At 52.8% G+C, this 6,338-nt stretch overlaps 1 protein-coding gene across 4 annotated transcripts in view; it reads right to left on the bottom strand.

Annotated features, from left to right (window-relative positions):
* C1QTNF1 (C1q and TNF related 1) overlaps positions 1-2,399 on the bottom strand; it is a 23,524-nt gene extending 21,125 nt beyond the window's left edge. For 3 of the 4 annotated variants that reach the window (XM_029929032.1, XM_029929028.1, XM_029929033.1), the window contains exon 1: positions 1,015-2,399. The gene's annotated coding sequence lies outside the window, so the exon portion shown is untranslated. The remainder of the gene's footprint in view (positions 1-1,014) is intronic. The other variant, XM_029929031.1, reaches the window with a different exon arrangement.
* Between the last annotated feature and the right edge of the window lie 3,939 nt (positions 2,400-6,338).

Here is a 6,338-nt window from a genome sequence, read left to right as displayed (position 1 = left end):
AAAAACAACAACAAAGCTGTGTGTGCATGCACGTGTGCCCACATGTGTACTGTTAGACAGGGACAGATTTTTGCTTTGATCAGATTCTTGGAGAGCCTCGTGATCCAAAGGTTAAGAACCCGCCGCTGGGGATGCAGGCTTTCCAGAGGACCATGTGGCCTGGGTACAACCAGAAAGGGCATCAGGATAGCGAGATCTCTATCAGCCTCTGGTTCCTTGGTATGAAAAACAGGCCTTTTGCCCAACTTAACTGCACGGGCTTTAAAAAGCCCTTCTTGGCCCCGCCTCCCATGCTGAGAGCTGCCCCCTCCCCCTCCCCCTCCCCCCTGCCCCCGGGCCAGGCCGGTCTCCATCCTGAGTCAGAACGCATAGTTCTGGAGTCTTATCATATCTTCAAAAGAGGAAGGATGGAGCCAGAGGATGGAGCCGTGCGGTGGCGATAACCGTGTTCTTGCTTCTTTCTGAGCCTCCTTTCCACATTCTCCGTGAGCCTCATGGATCATATCTGTGCCCGTTGGTCATTTATCACCATACCTCCCGAGGGCCCCTCTCTCTGGCTACGTGCGGACAGAGGTACAAACAGAGGTGCTGGTTTGGGCTGTTCCGGGCAAGGCCCAGAGACCGCAACCCCCTTGACCTTGCCTTGGAAATCCCTTCCCACCACTGCTCCCCACCTGTCTGCCCAGAAGGCTGAGAAATCGAGAGGAAAGGGGGTGCAAGCCTGACCCCCACCAGGCACACGGTCTCACCAATGGCGTGGAGAACGTGGGGATGGAAGAAAGGGAAGGTTTGGGCAGCCCTGTAGCCACTCCTCGGAGACCCCGGCAGCCCACCCGCTCCCGTGGGAACAAAGGGAGCAGTGCCCTGACCCTCCAGTGGCCCTGGGAGCTTGCAGGGCACCACGGCAAGATCAAGTAAACACGTCTCCATGGGCGACGGGGCTCTGGCTGGCGTTAGAAGGCTCGAGAATCGGTCACGATCTTTGGCATGTGTCTGAGGTTTGGAGAAACTTACCACGTCCCCGGCTGCTTATCGACACAGGAAGCCCGGAGATAAGTTTGTCTTCGCTCCTGTGCGCAACATGAGCAACCTTCCTGGCCAGCAGAACCCAGGCCTAGCGCGCTGACTGACCTTCCGCTGGTTGCTCGCTCTGTCCTCAGATGGCCTTCGTTGGCAGGGACACTGGAAGAGAGTCCTCGGGACGCGTGTGAACCAGGATCTCCCTGAAGGCAATGGGAAAGCCCCCCCAGAGGCCCAGACCTGGGGGGTCCTGAATGGTCACCAGACTCAGAGCGCATGAAGCCGGGCACGTGGCTTGGAAGAGAAACAGATGCAGAAAGACGGTTATCTTAAAGATAATCCCAAGACAGAAAACCAGAGGCCCGACAGAGAGCAAAGTTCTAGAAACACAGCCACATAATGCCCCTCTCTTCCAGGGGGCCACACCTCATTCTAGCCCAAGGCCTTAGGTCCTGAGCCAGGGGGCACTTGAGTCGCCACCTCAATGGGCCTTTGTTTCCTTGTCTGTAAAGCAGAGGTAGGTCCAGGGTCTCTCATCTGGAACTTACACAACCGGATGTGTTCAGAGGAGGACGCGGACATCACTTGGATTATCTCGCCTGCCGGGCCTGCCGGACATTTGCAGGTATTCCAAAACCAAAGAGACGGGGGCGGTGCACAGCCTCTCCACACCACGGATCACAGCGTCACACTGTCCTGTCAAGTTCCCTCCCGCTAAACTCAAGCTCCAGGTTGTCTGAGTGTTTTGTTTCCAGGGGGGCTTGGGGTAAAGGATTGTGACTCTGTAATTGTCACACGGGCTGAAGAAAGGGCTGATGGAGCGGACGTCATCCCCCACATCCCCCAAGAGATCAGGAAAGAAATTACTCCTATCTCGTGAGGGAGAAACCAGGAGGGTGAGGGGTGCTCCTATGAAATGTGGCAATCAGGACCTGGAGTTTCCCTAGACACCCACGAGAGACAGAAAGCTCAGAGGCGTGGGGAGTCCCGGAGAAAGGGAACCGTGGTCTGAGCACATCTTGGGCACACAGCCCGCCGCTGAAGCCAACGGACACATGGGCAAGATTTCACAGGCCAGTTCAGGTCTCAGTGAAAGAAAGGAAATCTGTGACCCAAACACAGAGCCAGCCAGGTTCCTAATGCTTCTCTGTCACCCACTTCATCATCGCTTTGAACCGGTAAGTAGGAAAGCCCCGGTCGCCAAGCCGGGGCTGGCCTTGCAGACTACTTGAGCACCCCCAAGCAACCGAGGCGGAACGCTCCCGATTCAGCAAATATTTTCCCTTTGGAAAGTGCTGGCCAGCGCTGAGGACAAGAGTCATGGCCAAAAATCAAAAAACAAAAACAAAAACAAGAAACAACAACAACAACCAAACAAACAAAACCCCCACAAAACCAAAACCAAAACCAAAAAAAAACCACCAACAACCAGAAAAACATTGACACATCAGAACCCAAAGCCAGAACCATGAGCCCCCAACCCCCAAGGTCTCTCGGTTCCCAAATACAGGCCACGCCCATTCTGGAATTCCCTAGGAGCTCACATCTCCCACACAAGGATGTCTGGGCCAAACGCTAGGGCTTCCTAACATTCCCAAGGGGCCCCACGTTCTCAGACAAGGGCAGCTCATGGGATGGAAAGCCCAGAGGCTCACGGGGGAAGAGAACATTCCCTAGAATCCTTGCCCAGAAGGCAGCACATTCTATGTCCCCCGTGTGGCAGTTCCTTCTCTCTCCCTGGGCGTATCACTGCGGCTCACTGTTTTCTCATCACGGGGAGAGAGCCATGTGACCTCGGTTAACGTCTGGAAGGCGCTCGGTTCCAGATACGCACAGCCTGTCATTAGCAGCACTGTGATTTTTTCCCCCACTGTGGCCCCAACATTCTGCTTCTCCCAGCTATTTTGGGCCAGGCTGCCCAGTCATCCCACAAGGGCAGAGACCGGTACTGCAAACTTCTGAATTCAGGCTCAGACGCTGGCGTCCCGCTGCCAAAGGGTGGGAGTGAAGGAGTCTCTGTGGAGATTGGAGGGTGAGGCCGGGATGGAAACTTGGCGGCCAGACCCAGCCTCCCTGGCCGCGGGCCCGAGCTCCTTGCTCCTGGATGGCAGTGCCTGCGCTCTGGAAGGCTGGGGGCAGGTGGGGATCAGGACAGGCGGCTGCAAGGACAGAACAGTCTCATCGGTGGCTTCACGGCCCTCACACCTGGAGAAGACTTCTAAGGAGGACAAGCCTTCCTCTGGAAGCTCCCCTGGAATCGACGCAGAGACGGGTGGCCAGGGACACCTCTTGCCATTCATCTGGTTTCTGACTCTCAGCAGGCATTTAATGCGCCGCGCCTCGGTTTCCCCACTGCTCAGTGTTTACGCCCCTGTCTTGGAACTTCCTTTTCAGCAACCTTCAGAGACTCACAGAGATATCACCATCAGGCAGCATTTTGCTTGAAAGATAAAATGGGAGGGCCCCCTGGTGGACCACACGAGTCTAAGCCTTGACTGTGTAACGAGGGAGTGAGGCTGTGAGCGAGTGAAAACACAGGATGGATGATGAAAGTGAGGAATTTTTAGTCTTTGACGTAGAGCCACGGAAACAAAAGGAGGAGAAAAGCTCCAGAGTGCCATGGCGCAGTCTCCACGGACGCAAAGGAGGGAAGGAGGCTTAAAACCACAGGACGTGCCCCGCGAAGGCAGCTTCCCGGCAGCACCTGACCGGAAGGCAGGAAGGCATGGCCATTCATGAGGGATGCAAACACTCTCTGACCTAGAAATCTCTTCCAGGAACTTATCCTCCAGATAGACTTATGGTTGTGCTCAAACAAGTAAGTTCACGGATATGCCCTAAAGCATTGTCGCCGTGTGAAAAGATCAGGTACTCAAAGGGACGGCATTGGGGACCCGGTAAAATAAATAACAGGACATCCACACAGAGGAATACTACGCAGGGAAGTCCTCTCTCCGTAACCATATGGAAAAGGCTGTGTTGTGAAGTGAGAAATGACAAACCTTCCTGAAAAATGTTAACAGAGACCCAAGGAAATGGAAAGGCAAGCCGTGTTCTTGGGTAGAAGGCTCAGCATCAGGAAAGTCTCAGTTCCTTCTGAATTAATCTATAGATTTAAAGCAATTCCATTCAAAACCCCAAAAGGGAAGGGTGGATGGGGTGTAGGAGGGAGGGGAGGGGGAATTGTCCTATAACACGTGAAGGCTTATTGATTTCTTTATTTATTAGTGTTTATTTTATTTTTGAAAGAGAGAGACAACATGAGCAAGGGAGGAGTGGAGGGAGAGGGAGACACAGGATCCGAAGCAGGCTCCAGGCTCTGAGCTGTCAGCACAGAGCCCGACGCGGGGTTCGAAATCCCGAATGGCGAGATCATGTCTAGAGCCGAAGATGGATGCTTAAGGGACTGAGCCACTCAGGTGCCCTGAAGGTAAGAAAGATAAGAATGAGAATAGTGGTATTGGAGTGCAGATAAAAGCAACTATGCCGAGGGAGCCTGGGTGGCTCAGTCCGTTAAGCCTCCGACGTCGGCTCAGGTCAGATCTCACGTTCATGGGTTTGAGCCCCGTGTCAGGTTCTGTGCTGGCAGCTAGTTCAAAGCCCGGAGCCTGCCTCCGGTTCTGTGTCTCCTTCTCTCTCTGCCCCTCCCCCTCTCATGCTCTGTCTCTCTCTGTATCAAAAATAAATAAAACCTTAAAAAGGTTAAGAAAAAACATTTTAAAGAGCAACTATACCAATACGACATAATAGAAAGTCCCTAAACAGACCCAGGTGTATACGGAAACTTGATCTAAGACAAAAAATGGCATTGCATGCAAGCCAGTGAGGAAAGACCGGATTATTTCCTAAAAACAACACTGAAGTGTCGGGACATCTGTAGAAGGAATATAAATGGCCAGGAAAAAAAAACAACCCAAACAAACCCACAAGAAAGATACACAACTTCTCAGCAATCCAGGCAATGAGAAGACATTTAATGCCATCAGATTGGCAAAATGTATACACATGATGATATGTGTGCAGTGACAGCATCTCCCACCCATTGTATATAGTCTTATTTCATTTTCGTGCTTTATAATAAGCATATATAGTGTTGAGGGATGCAGACCTATATGCTAACATATAAGATAACGGATGCAAGTAATTCAAAATTGCAGTCACCTCCTGGGGTGGGAGGGGTTGGGAAGAGGGAAGAGCACAGAGAGCTTCCAGGATAGCAGGACCAGCATTTTCTTTCTCAAGCTGGGAGGCATATGGAGATGCAGATGCCTTAGCAGACGAAAGGTTTGAAAATAATTTAAAATAGTAGTCATATACGGTATGTAGTTAGGACTCCGTTTAGCATAATGGGAAACAAGTGAATTCCAGAAGGGTTTGTCCCCTTTCCACCCCCAAAAATGCACAACTGAGTGTTTAGCAAATTTCCATTCGGTTTTTTAAAAGGGTGATTTAACAGATGTGTTTATGGTTTATTTGTGTGTTACCAAATATCTCTGACAATAACCACAAGAAACTAGTAATAGTGATTGCTTCTGGGCAAGAAGAGGGGTGAGTTTGTTTTTTGTTTTTTTTTTACTGTGCACCATTTACATAATCTGAATATTTTCCCTTGTGCACCTGTTACCTAATGCCAGGCTCTTCCCGGACCCGGGTATGATTGCGCCCACGCAGAGGCCGAGGGTGCAGACCCGCAGAACACCGACCCTCGTCTAGCTCTCGAGGGACACTTTACTGCTACACTTCACTGCTCCCAGGCTTTGTTCATGATTTCTAAAATGGGCATCTTTGCAAGACTTCTGGGGTGGAGGGCAGGGACGTCCATTAACATAGCTCAGGGGCCGGGAAGGGCACCGAAGCAACAGGATATACTGGATGCCCTTATTTGGGACACTCCAGCTTGCAGACCTGAGCCCAGATCTTTGCTTTGGAAAGCGATCAACTTCCCAACGTGGCGGATTAGAAGAGGGGTGGAGAGGGGCTCTCTCTGATAAGGAGAGTGGCAGGAAGGGGTCCGCGCGCCGCCGCCTCCGGGCAGACCACAAGTGTCGAGAGGGCCAGGCAAGAGGTCCTAAAATCTCAGCTGGAGAAGTGATACCCGCCTCCCGCCGTTGCTCCGCCAGCGTTCCACTACAAAGCGGGGGAAGCGGCCAGCGGCACCTGCTGCGCGACCCTCTGCGCCGCCCCCTCTCGCCCTGGCCCTGGCCCCGGCCCCGGCTCACTGAGCAGTAAAAACTACAACTCCCAGCAGCCCCTGGCCGCGCCGGCGCGCAGCCGCGGAGCAGAGGCCGCCGGGAGCGCGTCCCGGAGACGCGGCGAGC

The sequence above is a fragment of the Suricata suricatta genome, chromosome 17 (genome assembly GCF_006229205.1).
Source record: "Suricata suricatta isolate VVHF042 chromosome 17, meerkat_22Aug2017_6uvM2_HiC, whole genome shotgun sequence".
Taxonomy (NCBI): Eukaryota; Metazoa; Chordata; class Mammalia; order Carnivora; family Herpestidae; genus Suricata; species Suricata suricatta.
The sequence above is the reverse complement of the archived record's forward strand: the minus strand, read 5'-3'. Positions and strand labels throughout refer to the sequence as shown.